Below are 19,175 nucleotides of genomic sequence, written 5' to 3'. Positions count from 1 at the left end.
GGCTCTCTGAAGCATTTTGTTAATGGAAAAGTTTGGGTAGGTACAGACAGCCAAGTACATGGTGCACCCCTCTCACAATTGCACAACACTGAATAGGTGCATGTTAGAATAATAATGTTGAAAGTGGAAAATTTTGAAATTTGAACAATACAAGATTGAATCTGAGAGCATCTTCAATGGAAACTGTGTACCTGAATTAAGTATTGCCACACGTATTGCAAGTAGATGAATGAAGCCCTTTAAACAGACCAATGCACTTCATTGTATGTATAGATGCAGGCAGATTGGAAAATAACAGAACCAACTATATGCTTCCAGTGAATGCTCTACTAGAGTAGTTAGGTGACTGCTCTATTGGAGTATCTCATTCTTGTACGCCTCCAATGCTGATCCGGGTCCTTGTTGCATAAACTTTAGCGTAAATCCACTAATAATACCTTGGAAAGATGTTTATAAGGTGGTTTTATGAGTATTTGTATTATTAGTGATCATATAATTATGGTAAGACAAAATTTCATTATAATACTCAGCATATTGATCAAGTAAAGCCTAAAAGTGAAAGGGGGGCTTCAGCCCAGCCCCAAAGCCCCCCCCCCCCCCCCCCCCCTCTGGCCAGCACAGCACAGGATATTAGTCTGGTTGTACTCTCCAGAATGGGTGATTGATCACCCAACGCAGGCTATTGGGCTGCAAATATACCTGGAGTTCTATACTACATACCTGATATAGAACTGTGGATCTATTTAAAGTGTTCCATAACTGCTCAACATAGAACAGTTCCATTCTTTTATAGAACAATTTTTCTGTTTTATAATCCTCCCACACAAGGTTCTTTATTTAATTACTTTAAAACTAAAGTAGGGATACAAGCAATAAAAGAAGAGAATGATGGTATTACAGCATAGCTCGTAGGAAAATCCCACTGAGCCCTCGTTTCTTGTTAATATCTCTTGTTACATGGGCCAGCTGCCCAAACATTTAGTAGCACTTTGATACTAGCAAGAACAAGTGAGTTATGAGGCTTTAAAAATATCCCATACATTTAGTACGACAATTCAGGAGCGCAAACATGTTTACAACATGAAAACATGCTTGTTCCAGTACAAAACCATTGGGAGTGAACACATGTTCACCTCTTTGATATTACTATATTTGGTGGGGGCTCGGGTGAATGCGTACTGATTATAGATATGCTGTAGTACCATCATTCTTCTCTTATTTCACCACTTATTGCTTGGATCCCTACTTTATTTATAAACTAGTTTGTTTGGTTTTTGTTATAGCATACAGCTATACATGTGTGACTGTTCTATTAGGGTGACTGCTGTACTAGAGCATTTTGAGTCAACCTTTTACCTGTCTGGGCGTGTCACTGTTTCATCGCTATTAATCCGTTAATGGGCATGGCCTTGATCGTGAAATTACTGGTATCTACCAAGAATTAGCACATTAATTAATTTTGTGGTGTCTAAATACGTATGTTGCTCAAAGAAAGTGTTGATACAGTAAATTAACACCTTGATATGGTTTCATTGAGCAGTTCAGAACAGCCTGATTGAAGATAAAAGGAAATTGACAAGGCTCAGAGGGAACACACTCGTCAGAACCCAAAAGGCAAATGCCACAAGTGAGTTTGTTATTGTGGCGTAGAATGGTAACTGTCCATTGCTTCATTTGGCCTCCAGCCTTGCAACCATGGTCAGGCAGGCAGACAAAAATTTGAATTCAGTGATTTAAATTTTTTATATATATCCAGAGTGTTTTCTTGCTATTAATGCTGTATTTGATGTTAGATGGACTAATATTATTCCTTAAAGGTGATTTCATCATGTAAGATGACTCTAGGATTATTTTATAGGTAGAATTTTAGACAGCGCTCATCACTTTTGGGGGATCCCTACTTAAACAGTACTACCATGCTGTTTTATATATATATATATATATATATCACAGAGCTATCCCATGTAATTTTTTACTTTTAATGGACAAATTCCATAATAAGGTTTATAGTATATAATAATAACCGTTGCCCCTAGCAACCTGGATTTCCCATTATTTTGAGGTGATAATGTCTAAAGTAACTTCTCCAAATTTTGAAAGGATAGCATATATATGTCATAAGATATGTCATTTTGAAATTTGTGATTTTCCCATACATATCTATGTAAGAGGGCTACAGTTGCCCCTTCTGGGCAATCACAAAAATGAGGTATTTCAACGTATGCAAAAACCAAAAATTCAAAAGTACATATATCTCAATTTTACATAATTTGTAGGTGTGAATGTCAACAATAATCTCTCCAAGTTTTAAATGGATAGTGTATATAGGTCATAAGATATGACATTCTTTAAATCCCATGATTTGTGTGATTACCGAGAAGGGGCCGACTGTTGCCCCTCTCATTGACAATGTATGGGAAAATTGCAACTTCAAAATGTCATACCTCATGACTTATATATGCTATCCTTTTAAAACTTGGAGAGGTGACTTAAAACATTGACACCTACAAATAATGTAAAATTTAGGTTGCTAGGGGCAACGGTTGATTTTTTCGTTATTATGAAATTTGTCCATTGGAGACCATGTATAGTGTTGAGTGTACTAAGTAGTTTGTTTGAAACCAGTTAATATAAAACTTTTACAAAATAAGAGGACAATGAAAAGTGCACTGGCACCTATTGCAGTCATAAAATAGTATGAAGTATACTAACAACTACTACTCAAATGTAATGATCAGTTTTGCTTGACATCCTCTACTTTCTCTCTTTGTGTTAACTTGTTCTTGCAATGATCTTATCCTATTCTTAACATCTTCAGGGTAACTAAAAGGTAACACTAGCTGCTGTAATGCATTGTTGTCCTGGAGAGCTTGCACTAGACGTTGAACAGCCTCTGCACTGATCTTGTTGTAACTCATCCACAGCTCAACTAGAGAATTATTGTTTTTCATTGTAGTAATAATGGTATCACAAGCTTCATCAGAGATATCATTGTAGCTAACATTGAGTCGCTGTAGTTTGCTACCCTTTTTTAGTGCATTGAAGAGTACAATGGCAGAAGATGTCGACAAGCTGGTATTGTACATGTACAATTCCACTAACCTAGAGGAGGGATGGGACAGCATGTTGTAGAGACCAGGATCCTCTCCAATGGTGTGGTTAGTAATAATCTCCAATACTTCCACTTTGCATTGAATAGTGAGGTCACTGATGGTAGAGGAGGATGATTTGGTAAGACCATTACCCGATAAGTCCAGCACTTTTATAGTTACACCACTATGCGTCAAGTTGCGGTGTAGCACATGAAGGCCTAGATCTTGGATATGACAGTACTGCAAGTAAAACGTCTTCCACTGCTTGTGGGGTGAGCAGGTAAGGAAGAGTGTAATACACTCCAAATCATACTGCGATAGGAGAGTTTTGCAGAGATTGGTTACTTTATGCTTAAAAATTTGTGCTTTTTGTATAGACGTGTACATTTTTATTCCAAATATTTGCAGTATTTGTTTGATGGATATTTGTATCTGTGGAATTGGCATGTATTTCATGTAATCTCAATTACAAGGATCTACTAGCTGCTACTAATGGAATGTTTATGGCCAATTACCATCAAGGTCACTTGGTTGTTTGTTTGAGGCTACTAAAGAGTCCAAACCTGATACTCATGATTGTAAACCTGATACTCATGATTGTAAACCTGATACTCATGATTGTAAACCTGATACTCATGATTGTAAACCTGATACTCATGATTGTAAACCTGATACTCATGATTGTAAACCTGATACTCATGATTGTAAACCTGATATTTATGCCCTTGAGTGAGTGTCTGCATGTAATTTAACGAGCTAGTGTACTGGGTCTCCCTACATATTAGCTGCTCCAATTCTAATATGAATTGTTTATCATTTTTACTAACAGGGCTCCTGATGCAACAGAGAGGTTTTCAGAAGTTAATGTTGGTGTACCTATTGGGACCAAAAGTCTTCGTCCAAATTATAGACCTTTTTCTGTTCGTGTTCTTAAGTTGGAGAACTAGTTACCGAGTGTCCACAACTGGTTTAACAGGTTACTGATACAGGTTTGTCTCACAGGTTCCAAGAGCTCGACCTCAGTGCTGAGGCTTTAGTACTAAATGGTTCCAGCAAAGAGGCAGAATGGCAGAAACATGTAGACCATGGTCTGAAGAGTATAGACAAACATTCTAGTGAGCTGATATTGTTAGTAGAGATGTAATATTCAATACCTAACACAGGTTTATGCCATCGAATTGGTGGGAATCCTGTTGATAGTACATGATGTGCCTAAACAGGCCCTCAGGGATTATATACTAATGTTGAGACTGAGTGTATTGATACTAGTGTAATGGGTGTCATGGTGATCAACACTTAGAATGTGCAATGTCATTATTGTTATTGTCAAAGGTAACAAAGGGGATATGGCCATATGGTTCAACGTATATCACACATTCTTGTGTTTTGTAAACTCACACTTGGCAGCTAATATTGAAGAAGTGAATGAGGTTAGTCTGTCTGTGTGTGTGTATTGTTGTGCATGTGTTAGTAGTATAATATCCTGGAATTATTAAAAGTGTGCATCCACCAGGAATTTTTGTGGGGATTTCCCTAATTTATACACTGATTATTACTCCACCAGCTACAATCAATGTTCTCTTGGTGCAGTAATTTCTTTTATTGGGGCGAGCCTGAACGAGTCCCATACTAGCGATGGTACATTTAATATTCCATATTTGGTCATACAGTCAACAATGTCATGTCTATAGAAATAATAAACACTGAAGTATACCACACTGAAGTATACCACACTGCACATGGTAATCCATTCATATACCAATGAATTATCTCTAGCTACTACTCAGGCTCACCCCACAATGCTGTTAGTATCTGTGTAGCTATATTAATGCTAAAAGTTGTTGTCTTTGACCTCAAGTGGTAACTCACCACCTGGCATCTACAAGTTTATTCACAGTGGAGCCTGTGTTAATGGTCACGTTTGGCCGGGCCTTTATGTAAAAGTAGCTGTTGTAGAGGAAAGCCTACTTAGGATAGTCAGTAACATTTTAGTGGCTATTAGAGTATTATGGAAGTTTGATAAGTTGCTGCTACTCATTCTTTAACCAAACATATCCTGTGCCTTTCATAGTAGTATTATACTCAATGTCATTTCCAGCTGTTATCCAAATTGTGAAAGTGACTGTTCTATTAGAGTATTTTAATTTAGCTCTGTATATAAATGTATGGACTTCAGTTATCTGAACTTTTCCATTATCCAAACTTGAGGGCCCAATGAGTTCAGATAATGGAGAGACCACTGTAATCACTAGTACAAATAGTGTAATACACTATAGTCAGTATCAGTGAAATACACATCTGGGTATCGGCAGATAAGCATTTTGCTGTATCACTAATAACTACTGGGATGTCCTGTGTTACTTGTACAATGATGCCTCGTGTTAGCCAATCATTAAATGACTGCTCTGTTGGGATAGTTGCATTACCTTACAAAGTGCAATGAAGTTTACAAGTATGCAGGGTTCTGCCTACACTGGTCAGCAGTGGTTCAAAGAGACCAGTACCTCTAAAATCTGACCAGTACCTCCTTAAATCCGACCGGTACAATTCCTACATATATCACTGAAGTACATGCAATATACTCTAATATAACACACAAACATTCTAATACAACACACAACGTATCAATTCATGCTAATTTTAGACCACCACTCAGGAATTGCTGGGCAGAATCCTGAGAATGAAGTTGATCCTTGAGTGAAACTGATCACAAGATTAAGGACAACTATATGTAGCTACATCTAAAGTGGATAGTTGCCAAACTAGCTATGGTGAGTTAACTAGCTATGGTGAGTTAACTAGCTATGGTGAGTTAACTAGTTATGGTGAGTTAACTAGTTATGGTGAGTTAACTAGCTACGGTGAGTTAACTAGCTACGGTGAGTTAACTAGCTACGGTGAGTTAACTAGCTACGGTGAGTTAACTAGCTACGGTGAGTTAACTAGCTACGGTGAGTTAACTAGCTACGGTGAGTTAACTAGCTACGGTGAGTTAACTAGCTACGGTGAGTTAACTAGCTACGGTGAGTTAACTAGCTACGGTGAGTTAACTAGCTACGGTGAGTTAACTAGCTACGGTGAGTTAACTAGCTACGGTGAGTTAACTAGCTACGGTGAGTTAACTAGCTACGGTGAGTTAACTAGCTACGGTGAGTTAACTAGCTACGGTGAGTTAACTAGCTATGGTGAGTTAACTAGCTATGGTGAGTTAACTAGCTATGGTGAGTTAACTAGTTATGGTGAGTTAACTAGCTATGGTGAGTTAACTAGCTATGGTGAGTTAACTAGCTATGGTGAGTTAACTAGTTATGGTGAGTTAACTAGCTATGGTGAGTTAACTAGCTATGGTGAGTTAACTAGCTATGGTGAGTTAACTAGCTATGGTGAGTTAACTAGCTATGGTGAGTTAACTAGCTATGGTGAGTTAACTAGTTATGGTGAGTTAACTAGCTATGGTGAGTTAACTAGTTATGGTGAGTTAACTAGCTATGGTGAGTTAACTAGCTATGGTGAGTTAACTAGCTATGGTGAGTTAACTAGCTATGTTGAGTTAACTAGCTATGGTGAGTTAACTAGCTATGGTGAGTTAACTAGCTATGGTGAGTTAACTAGCTATGGTGAGTTAACTAGCTATGGTGAGTTAACTAGCTATGGTGAGTTAACTAGCTATGGTGAGTTAACTAGTTATGTTGAGTTAACTAGCTATGGTGAGTTAACTAGCTATGGTGAGTTAACTAGCTATGGTGAGTTAACTAGCTATGGTGAGTTAACTAGCTATGGTGAGTTAACTAGCTATGGTGAGTTAACTAGCTATGGTGAGTTAACTAGTTATGGTGAGTTAACTAGCTATGGTGAGTTAACTAGTTATGGTGAGTTAACTAGCTATGGTGAGTTAACTAGCTATGGTGAGTTAACTAGCTATGGTGAGTTAACTAGCTATGGTGAGTTAACTAGCTATGGTGAGTTAACTAGTTATGGTGAGTTAACTAGCTATGGTGAGTTAACTAGCTATGGTGAGTTAACTAGCTATGGTGAGTTAACTAGTTATGGTGAGTTAACTAGCTATGGTGAGTTAACTAGCTATGGTGAGTTAACTAGCTATGGTGAGTTAACTAGCTATGGTGAGTTAACTAGCTATGGTGAGTTAACTAGCTATGGTGAGTTAACTAGTTATGGTGAGTTAACTAGCTATGGTGAGTTAACTAGTTATGGTGAGTTAACTAGCTATGGTGAGTTAACTAGCTATGGTGAGTTAACTAGCTATGGTGAGTTAACTAGCTATGGTGAGTTAACTAGCTATGTTGAGTTAACTAGCTATGGTGAGTTAACTAGCTATGGTGAGTTAACTAGCTATGGTGAGTTAACTAGCTATGGTGAGTTAACTAGCTATGGTGAGTTAACTAGCTATGGTGAGTTAACTAGCTATGGTGAGTTAACTAGTTATGTTGAGTTAACTAGCTATGGTGAGTTAACTAGCTATGGTGAGTTAACTAGCTATGGTGAGTTAACTAGCTATGGTGAGTTAACTAGCTATGGTGAGTTAACTAGCTATGGTGAGTTAACTAGCTATGGTGAGTTAACTAGTTATGGTGAGTTAACTAGCTATGGTGAGTTAACTAGTTATGGTGAGTTAACTAGCTATGGTGAGTTAACTAGCTATGGTGAGTTAACTAGCTATGGTGAGTTAACTAGCTATGGTGAGTTAACTAGCTATGGTGAGTTAACTAGCTATGGTGAGTTAACTAGTTATGGTGAGTTAACTAGTTAGCAAATTGTCTGTTATGCAGAGAGTATCAGGCCCTGGAGGTATGAAAACAAGTCTAGCTGGCAAGTGTTAGTGATAATGGATAATGGTAATGACCCACCTGCCCACACTCTACAATTGAAATTTTATGAAAAACAGAAAATCACCAGATAGTGGCCTTATGGTGACCCATTATAACGGGTGAACCGGGAGATCCGACTCCACCCAGTAAGATTTGGATTTTTTCCAAATTCCAAACCAAGATTCCAGATTTCAAATTTAGCATTCCAGTTCAAAATTTCATAGCTAGTTACACATAAATTAACACGTATTAATATACAGTTGGTTGGCTTCTGGGTCAATTGAATCATTGGCAAAGCCAAAAATGCAGGCTTAAGTCTGTGCATACATGCTGAAACATGTGCACACTGATCACAAGACTAAACAGATTGCAATAGCACACATGTGATCATTTCCAGTACAATTTACAAGAAATTGTGTAGATAGCAGGTATACAGTCCCGTACCATTAACAAGGTAATCTTGCTACCACGAAGCAAGCAAGTGGGCCTGGGAATGGCTTACATGCACACAAAAGTTAGTAGTTTTGGCGGTATACTTTCAAATTTGCAGAATGGAAAGTATGACAAAAAGACAACTGATCAAAGCGATTGTCTAGCTCAGCTGTTTTATCCAGCAGTATAGGCACTAGATGCAATAAGCTTAGGAATGAGCCAGCTGAATTGCTGCTAGAAATTGTGCCAAAACCAATTAATATTGAATAAACACATTAAATAATTATATGTAGAAAACATGAGCACCAGTGAGAGTGCGGATTCTTTACAAATGGACAGCAACACCTTCAGCAAAATGCAACAATGCAGTGAGGATCATGTGACAAAATTTAACAAGGGAGGATGATATTACCAAACAAACGTAGCAGCTGTGATGACCAGATATCTACTGGTGGTGGATGTAGTAGTAACCTGGAAGAATCCTTGAACTTAATGGGTGTACCATCACTGTCACAACCTATGTTCATTGACATCAAAGTTGCTAGGCTGGACAGGAAGAAAAATAGCCATACGTAACGAAAAGGACCACCATGAAATACCTACCATCAATGTTATTGTCGATGGGGGAGTGGTCCAAGAGATCACATGGTCATTCTTACAATGTCAACTCAGGTTTTGCGATGGAGCAAACAGCACAATAATTGTTGTGGACTCCCACGTAAAGATGCAACACCAAATATGTAGACACCTACACCTAGAAGAAATAGATCACCTCTCCTCAGCACAAATGCTTCAAAACTTGTAGCAGATCTTCTACTGCTATAGATGTAAACATTATTGCAGCTGGATTTAAAGCATCAGAGTCAATGCATGGTAGGGACAGTGACAGTTCAGTGCTACACACTGCCATGCTGTTAGATGCTACCATGGCAGGCTAAAATAGGTAGTTGGTGACCTATTATCACTATGGTGCACACTGTGTCATGCAGTACATAAACATTGTTACTAAACTTAGACAAGAACTGAGAGCTGGCTACTTAGGGAACCATCAGATTTGGATTTGTGATCCTGCATGGTGTTTGGAAGTAGCCAGTAGTAAACCATTAAATGTAAACTTGAATGGCCCACCACCAAACCTTCTGTTTGAAGTGGCTGCTCAACAAAGCTGCTCAGCATATCAGCAATCAAACCACCAACTTGACAGAATGCTTCATGTAAGTTCAGTCCAAGATGGATGGTGGAAAACAAATAAACAGAGTCCTTTGAATACAGGTGTATGGCAGCCGTAGCTGCCAGCTGGTCTGTCTCTCACATTGGGTCCCACATGGGCTGTACATACATGAAATCATCTGTTTTTATTATGATTATTAAAGCTTTACAGTGGCCAGCACTGACGGTCTTACAGCAACTTAAAACACCTTCACCCATAGCTGAGATGTATGTTAACAAACAACACAACCAGGAAAGCCTCAGAAACTGTTAAATGTGTTCAGCGATCAACTGGAACTCCAAGTAAGGTGTTCCTTACAAGTTAACTACTGAGACCTGAGCAACTGAGCTTGCTAAGTCCACAGTAGATCAAGACCCATCACCCAACAGTCTGTGGCAGAGAATTCGAAGTGCACGGTTGACTTCATCCATGTTTGGCTCCAAAATAAAGTGGCAGTCAAAGTTTGAAAAGCTGGTGGGAGACCATCTATTACAAACCAAGTGACAGTTTTAGAATGGAGAAGATCTCAAGAAGACACTGCAAGAGAAGCATATGTAAGCAGCAAGACTATAGTCGAGCATTTGTGGCTTGCATCATCTCCTGGTGGCTTTGTTGAAGACCTTTCTGAGATGGAAGGCAGGAATCAAGGAATCCTAATTAATTAATTGAAATCAAATGTCTGCAACTCTGACCCCTAAAGCAGCTTGTCAGGAGCTCAACTGATTTATAGTGGATGGCCATGTAACCTTAAAAGATAACACAAATTATTTATTTTCAAGTACAATTTAAGGCCAACTGGCGATCACACAAAGACCATGGTGTGACTTTTGTATTTCAACTCCACTTGGAATGTCAGTGAAGAGAATCAATTGAGACACAACATTTTGGGGAAGTAAAATGTTTCCTTAAATTAAAACAGTTCTTGAAGTACTAGCTATCCTATGTTTCCCAATCTGGGAACTAGCCGGCTAATATGAAGGAGTTGTGTTAATGTTCACACTGTACTATTATCCTAGATACTGTGTTCAACTACGCTGTTAAATTTTAATCCTAGTGTGTGTTGCTCCTTTAGCGTTAGTGAAGTCAATAACAACTTACCAACTTTGCTTTCAAGTTTATAGTACGGTTTACTCTTAATGATGTACTAGCTTAGAGAATTGGTTCAATTCATAATAATCACCTACAGTGCTCCTTCTTGTTGGAGTAGTTCACATATAGAATTCATTGCTTAATTCATTACAACAAGCCCTCACACAAAATGGAAAGTGCAAATATCCTGTTCAACAGGTCATGTGGTTGAACACATGCTCAAATGCATAAGTTACATATTCATTGCAGATTTCAACATGGCATACGTGTTTACAATGGCTCATGATAACAATTTTTTGAATGCTATAGTCATGGATAGGTTAACAGATGTTTTCATGTATTACCATCTCAAGTGTTTTAGCAGTTGAGTTGCTTTTTCTGAGCTTAGTGTGAGTTTTGTGTGTTCTGTAGTGCCAATATTGACAATAATGCAAAGCAACATGAACTTGCTGGTTATCAAAAAGGGGGACAATTATCGCTGCGTGTTTGTTTATAAACTTGCTTCACAATATTACTATGAAACCATCTTATAACATAGTGCCAAAGATAAAATAGTCTTCTTTACTCAACGAAAATACAGATCTGTGCCTCCTCCTTGTTGTTAACTCTGGTAGACTTCTAAACTCTGTGTAGAGAGGAAGATACAACTGTTTTTTAGTCACTATACATATCAGTAGGGACCAGCAAAGAAGGCTAACTTTCAAAAATTTAATTTAAATACATGTTGGACAGTTGACCAGCAAATTGTGAGACTGGCTGGCTAGGGTGTGCTCAGTAAAGCAATAGTCATGTGGTAACAGCTTTGTTGTTTGTCATGAATTACCAGTTTTGATAAGGTAATAATGTTAGAACCTGAAAACATTACTTGTATCAACAATGGTAGACTAGTTTCTTTTTAGATTAGGTCTGGTCACACATCATGGCCCTGCTATGTGTTATTGCACCACCAAAAATGGCACTTGAAATTAACATCGATATCGCTATTAAGAAGTCCTTTATCACATAATGTAGTGTCTGTTTATTAGCTAGGAAAGCCACACAAAGTGTTGGGTGGCTGAATAAGGTCTCTAGCAGCCACAATTTGCTAAAGTTAGTTTGTGCTTTATATCGACATTGAGGTATCAGGATTGGGATCGCAAGTTGTTTGATGACAAATGACTAACCTCCTCTGACTTTACTTTACAGTTTTTTCTGTCTAATTTTAGCGTCTGTTCAGACTGGGGATTTTTATACTGGGGGCTTTGGGGATATTATTATATAACAATTTCACCAGAGTGAATGTTTCACATTTACTTTGTACTTTTAGGGTACATGTAAATGATTTCATATCTACCTGAGATATTGTCAGGTGTACAAAAAACCCCACTGTTAAAAACGTGTACAACCAAAAAATGTCAGTCCAGTGATTAAACAGTACTGTAGCCAATTAACTTCACAACTTTGCTGTTTGTGAGAACTATATGGCTGCTTCCTGACAACCAAGCAACAACACACACTTACAACACACTTAGCATGTACAATAAGCTCAAGAGAACCATATATGGCTTCATTATCATATTACTCAGCTGACATAGTTATCATCAACCTTTCGTTATTACAGGTGAGTGTTTATGAACAAGAGACAGGTTTAGAATGACGAGATGGGAAGGACCACTGGATGCTCATTCAATATCAGAGGCAGGATTTCTTGTGTATACTGGACAAGAAAAGGTAGTAAAAGGAGAAAAGGGAAAAGTCAAATCACTTGTTGCTCCTTCTAATCCCCAGCTAATGTCTAATATTGTACAATCCCTTGTAAACCTGTCCACACTATCATGACTGGATTAAATGAACCACAACTCCTTTACCTAATGAAAGAAAAGAGGATAAATGTTCAGGGCCAATTGTATGTATTAATTACCAGTCTGAAGTAGAAAGGTTGGCGATTAGAACAAGTTGTCTATTCTGACCAACTAGCCAGGGTTGGGTTTGTATACACTGGGGAGGGATCTCTAGTATAATGTTTCCAATGTGGGGTCAGATATCGTAACTGGTTAAAAGGAGATATACCTCTTAGTGTACATCAGAGATGTAACCCTCGTTGTTCAGACATTATCACGCAAGAGTAAAAAGCAGACTTCTGAACAAAGACCACTTCTATGTGTCAAGAATTCACGAAGTGCTTCCAGTAAGACTTTTCCGCCACTAGGTTCTATCCATACATGGCCAGTTGCATTATCCAACCCTTCTAGATTAGGGGTCACAGTATTTTTGCCACCTTGGAAGCTACTAATAGAACTCAGCAGACTGTGCATACCAAAACTTATGTAAGATATTCCGGATTTCCGAATAGGTTATGCCCATTCTAACACTGTCTTCTAGACAAGGTGCCATAACTTCCATGTGTTGTGGTAGACAGACACAAGGTTTGGTTTATCAGATTCCTTGATGAAAGGCGATTTGATTCATGTGTAAGTTCTTTGTGTAGTAATGAAGGGGAAGCTAAAAAGGAGCCTTGTATCGTGAAATTTACGTGTTACAAGGGTTAGGGTTTTAGTCATTGCCATTTACGCACACTTTCTTCATTGGTCCTAGTTATTCAAGACTCCTCTTACTGAAGAAATTGAATTAATTATTGAACGCTAGCCGCTAACCATGGATGATCCTCCCACTAGTAATGATTGTAGGCGAGTTTTCTAGTATAACATTTATTGCTTCTGAGACTCATTTTAATGTGCTAAAACAATATCTATACCAAAACAGCCAAAGTGTGAAAAGGTGTGGCCCTCCAAAAAGACCGGAGTGAAAAAAGTTGGGAAATCAAAGGCAGCATCCAGTGATGCTAATACCAATCTTATCAAAATGTCATCATCAAAAGTGATTAGTGTTAGCATCATTGCAGCCATTTCTTGGTCGCCATGTTTGATTTCATAACTTTTCACCCTGGCCTTTTTGGAGGACTGTTAGTTGTTTTGGTATAAATATGTATCACTTTTTTGTAATTGTAAGCTCCAAAGCCAGCATATGGTTGGCTTGAGGCTTACTTCTAACTTGCATTTTTGTATTTATTGTGAATTTGAAATGTTATCATATAACTAATAGATAGCTTTAACTTGTCACACAACCCTGGATGTTATATATGCTCATCTATAATAGTGAAATCTACAGAGTGATTTTACAAGGTTGAACGCTCAACAGGGCAATTTGTTTTAGAGCTAATATGACTCTCTACATGGTGGCTTGATTGAAAAAGAAGTAAAAGAATAAGAAGAACAAAAATGCTAAGAAAATAAGATGAATATTGAAGGTACGTAACTCAGTAATTTCTGAGTGGATTTGACTCAAAGTTGAAATGGGAGGTGCCCTACCCTGAGGAAGTTTCCACAGCAAAATGGTTAATTACTGTTCACGTGCCTGCACCAACTGTAACAACACTCTACTGTGTATCTGATATAGTCTATTTAATATTTTTCTAACAGAGCACACATTTTACTCTGCACTAGAATAATCCAGAATAATTAAGATGCTTGTCCAGTCAATACAGTAGTTTAGTTGAGCAGGTTTCTTTGTTAGAGCATCTTATACAACCATGATGAACATGCTACTTGACTGTGTACCTTCACATGATGTTGCAAATGAAAAATATTGTACATAAATATAATCAATGTGTGATATGGAGATTATGAAGTCAGTGTTCAACACAAGTATTGTTTTTTGCTGTTGCTTGTACTAATTTCTTGGCTGTGTTGCTGTGGTGATATTACAGCATGATATGAGAGCTGAAACCAGCTGTGAAAACTGTTAAGGCTTAATTTTGTGACTTCTGTTATAAGTGTCCATAAAATATGATGGATACCTCCAGTACTACATGTATGTATGGTGTACAGTATACACACAGTCACACACTAGGCACTGCTTTTTTTTTCTTTTATAGTTACCATCATCCCCCTAGGCAATGGCAACAGTGAATGCAGTCATTAATCCATCTCAGCTGCAGCACACACTGCAAAGCTTTGAGCGAGAGACCACCAAGATGGACACAGAAGAGCTAAGTGAGTTCAGTGTCACTGGAATTGAACTATAATACTTCAGTGGTGTATAGAAAGTGAATATAATGTATTGCAGTAGCCCCTGTGTATTGCACCTTATTGTCAACATGCTGAAACTGAAGTTTCTAGTACCCTGACAACAGGTTTTAGCTGCAGTCAATTTGAAGGCAGTTGAGGTATATATATTATGGCAGGGTGACCTTATTATTGGATATTAAATGATGAAATTTCATTGAATAATGCACATACATACACATACTCGAAACCTGTTGGAGCAGAAATATCCAATAGTTTTTCATCAGATATCATAACTCTGCTGGATATGCATGAAGGGAAGCACATATGTACCAACTCAATATACAGTTTTCCGCCGTCTGTCTCCTTATTTAAATAGGTCGGGTTTTTTTATAGTCACATCAAATTTTACATAATGGATTTGAATTCATATTTGTGATTTTTCTATTAGAGTATTTCGTTGCTATATGTGACCAGATCTGCAAAAACCCAACATAATGGCACAAGCCTAAATTTTCAGTATAGGCTTTTGATTGCAATTGGGTAAAATATTTGCATAAATGAAAAAAAATTTGTAAAATTTTTAAACGCTTTGTTCTTTGTGAAGAAAGTGTGTAATGATCAAAACATAGATATCATCTTATTCGTCTACTCAAGGGGAGTTCGAAAATCTTTGTTTTGTAGCAGTAGCCTAAAAGACGTGAGTTATGGGCATTTGTTTACATAACGTCGAAGCGATCATATGCGATCGATTTTTCTTCACTGATTTCATCTCTGTATGTAGTGAAGAAAGGTGGTAAGAGAAAAAACCTACCACATAATGGACTCCCCTATTCATGGCAAACACGTTGGTACAAGTTGCAACTCTGTACTGCATTGCATGTGTAAGTTACAGTCGTGTTGTAAGCACCTGTAATTTATTTTCCCAATACTTGCTGTACACTCGATCTTTCTGTTGCTGCTACTTTGTAGGGCTGTAACTCTAAAAGTTGTTGCCATACAAGGCTGAAACTTGGCCAGAGCATACATTCAGCTAAGTAGATTATAAATATTTAATAATAAAGAAATTGAAAAATGCGTCATTATGTCGGGTTTTCGCAGATCTGGTCACATATATAGTATCTTTCACAACTGCTATGGTCCAGAAAATCAATTTGATAGATACGATTAAAATGTTTCAGAAAGTATACTATGTAAATATTGAGGATACCAAGATGGTGCTCTTTCAGTGACAGCTTAAGTAGCAAACCCATTAGAGCAATTGTTAGTAATGAAAACAATGAGTAAAGAATTATTCTGTTTTTACACTTGTATGGTGTTGAAGGGTGTAATGTAATAAGCAGATACAGTGAGACCTCCATTATCCAAACACCTGTGTGCCAGTTCAATCATAAAAGTGTTCAGTTAAGTGATTTTGTTCAGATAACTGAAGGCCATTCATTTGTATACAGAGTTTTTTCAACTACTCTAATAGAACATACACTTACTTTAATGTTCACCTAATGGCGAAATACTCTAATAGAGCAGTCACTCATACTGTTTGGATAATCGATGTCCTACTGTAATTGCATATATATCAAGACATAGTAAAAATCAATAATAACTGAAATGATGAGAATCTGCAGTCTAAATAAACATGCACACATATGGTAGTACATTCTCTACAGAGTAACTTGTTGTTAGCTGAACTATAAGTGTAAATTTATAGCTAGTAAAATTTATTGGATAATATTAACACATTACATCAATTTTGCAAATGTTGCATAGTCACCTTTTCAAGAGGGTACTTTAGTTTGGCTTTACTCTGTTGCGCTGTCTTAGTGCTCTATTATAATGAAGTAATGGTACAGGTATTTGTGGTTGGCAAGAACTTCCCTCGCGGGCTCTGCTTTTTGGTGAAACCCTGTCTTTTTGACAATTCAAATAAATAAAACAACTTTATAATTATTGGAATTGTTATCTCACTATAGGGACCTGTATATCATACAGTATAATAGTTAGGAATCATGGAGTTTTGGGGCTTTCTTGTAAAGACCAAAAAGAGGAAAAATAACTTTTAAACAGAGCTACCTGTAAGGATATCCAGCTTCTCTTGTATTTGTGAAACTATTCAAATACTAAAATCATGTATAACTATCATTTCAGCTGTATTTTTTTACTGTTTTTTTGTAACCATAATGAGTTCACCATAATTTTTATCATACAGATTGTGTAGCTATCATTTTTGTAACCTCATTTTATGAACTGAATGAATGAATGCATTTATTTACAAAACTAAAGTCTCATTGTGAACATGAAGTGATTTACTGATGCAATATTTTTGTACATCATGTGTCACGTCAATTCTGTGTCTCCACGTCAGTCACAAATGCCTACATGTAACATTGCCTGGTGATGATCATGTTGGTTTTGGTCCATGTTAGTATACCACAGCGAGGGGTAAAGTTGTCTGGTACATCCTCCATTGCTTGTAGACAGTAGAAACTAACAATTATACAGATAGATGCTAGCAATATGTTCATTGTACTGCAACTAAGATTAATGCTTAACTGCCAAGCTTTGTTTTGTTAACTTTATCATCCATCCATGTCTAGTGTGAGGAATACCCAAAACCACTATTAAGGTTTCTTGAATGACCCATTAGCTACAGCTTGTACAACACATTTTTTATCTTGAGATGTATACCACTTAGACTACTACTATCTCCCTGTGTTAATAAAAATTCAGCAATGGAACAAAGATTTATTTCGTTAAAGATGGGAACAGGAAAATGTTTTGAGCATCGGTCTGAGGTTTGATGCTCAGAATGGGACATACTGCTTCGTTCCCATTGCTCTAGCCACCCACACATGCAGTAAAACAAATAAAACTAGGAGCAATGAAACAATGTACATATCAGTGTAATAACTCTAGTTCTTTTTTGTAAATGGAAATAGCAAACCTTTCTTTACACATGAGCTGTAATACAAATCCTATGGGCTCAAGTGAGTGTGTCGTACCTCCTCTGGGTCTGATCTACAGGATATTGTATTTACTTGGTTAAATTCCACACCCACTATAGTACCCAAGAGTGGTGCCATGATTGATTTCATCATTTTTGAACATCAAGTGATAGTCAAATTCAAATAGTTGCCACAATGACCTTAGGTATTAAAATTAATGCCACAGGGTATTACACAACAAGAATTGAAGGGGTAAACAGTCGTCTTGTAATAGTACTTGGCATGCTCAACCTTGGTGCCTCAATTGTGGTTGTTGACACTAAAAATTAAGTGATGTCAGAAATTGTGAAATGAAGCCAGTGAAACCCTTCGGCCTACCTACCTTGCATGTCTCATTTGGTCTCCATAGTTTTCTGACTGTACACTAAATGTTATTACAATAAGAAAAATACTGAATAGAACAGAAAGGTAACAGACTGGCTACAAGGCTTAGATCACATTCCTCAAAATCTGCACAACTTGCGCAAGCTATTGGTACACCAGCCATGGAAAATTCAGGCTGGTCTTTTTTAGGTACCGTATATGACCGTATTAAAGCCGGGCTCAAATACACGCAGGGGCTCAAATATACGCCGGGTACAGCTAGGGGGACTGTCATAATAAACGCCGGGGCTCATTTAAACGCCGGGGTGCTAATGATATGCACTGAAAGGGGTCGTTTCAGCTGCTAACTATACAGTGATGTCTCGTCACCAGTCTTGTGATGTCTTGTCTTGTTCGACTATGCCTTCTCTTCTGGTGATGGCCATAGCGTATTTATCGTGGTCATTGTCATCTTTCCGCCCGACTTCCAATGTTTCACCCAGCAGAGGAGTCCAAATGGGTTTATGTACGTGATGGGCTATGGATTTCGTATTTCGTAGGTACTTGTACTGGCACCTGTCATTCTCAACGAGTGGCTAGTAAGAAATAAACGCCCGGGTCCAAATTAACGCCGGTCTCGTTTAAACGCCGGGTCAAAAATGATTTATAGGAAATAAACGCCTGGGCTTCTATACGGTCATATACGGTATGTTGTATACTGTATAAACGTCTAGCTTCTATGCTATCTACTCAACGGGGCCAATCTTACAGCAGTGTTGTGTCATGGATTAGATGTTCCACCAGCTTCTCTTTGCTCAGGTCAGCAGTGACCTGCTTGCGTGGAGCAAGGTCACACCGTGGCAGCCCTGTGACCCGAGGGGTCCGTCACGAGCTGGAATCCCGTACAACTCGTTTGGAATCCCTCGGAATCCCACACGGAATCAGGAATCTTGCCTTGGAATCTGGAATCTTTGGCTCGATAGAAATCCGTTTATTTCAGGAGACTTCCGGATAATTTAATAGCGCGCGCCTACGTTCTGTATTTGGCCTGTTCTGCCCGAGTTGTTCTTTGAACCTATAACTTTGAACGTTACTTCAAAGTGTCTGAGCTGACTTTTTACGGATTCAAGAGAGATAGAACGTGGTCCGCGACGTGCGAGGCGACGTGGTTGATGTGT

General features: G+C 38.0%; 1 long non-coding RNA gene across 2 annotated transcripts in view; it reads left to right on the top strand.

The window, feature by feature from the left end:
* Positions 1-16,990, top strand: part of LOC136258881 (uncharacterized) — a 17,702-nt gene extending 712 nt beyond the window's left edge. Inside the window, exons 2-8 of one of the 2 annotated variants that reach the window (XR_010703080.1) lie at positions 3,922-4,207; positions 4,256-4,522; positions 5,737-5,863; positions 12,250-12,359; positions 13,785-13,935; positions 14,563-14,680; positions 16,663-16,990. This is a non-coding gene — a long non-coding RNA (uncharacterized lncRNA). The remainder of the gene's footprint in view (positions 1-3,921; positions 4,208-4,255; positions 4,523-5,736; positions 5,864-12,249; positions 12,360-13,784; positions 13,936-14,562; positions 14,681-16,662) is intronic. The other variant, XR_010703081.1, reaches the window with a different exon arrangement.
* The last annotated feature ends 2,185 nt before the right edge of the window (positions 16,991-19,175 follow it).

This window comes from Dysidea avara, chromosome 6 (genome assembly GCF_963678975.1).
Source record: "Dysidea avara chromosome 6, odDysAvar1.4, whole genome shotgun sequence".
NCBI classification, from domain to species: domain Eukaryota; kingdom Metazoa; phylum Porifera; class Demospongiae; order Dictyoceratida; family Dysideidae; genus Dysidea; species Dysidea avara.
Note: the sequence above shows the minus strand (reverse complement) of the source record. Positions and strands in the feature narration are given on the sequence as shown.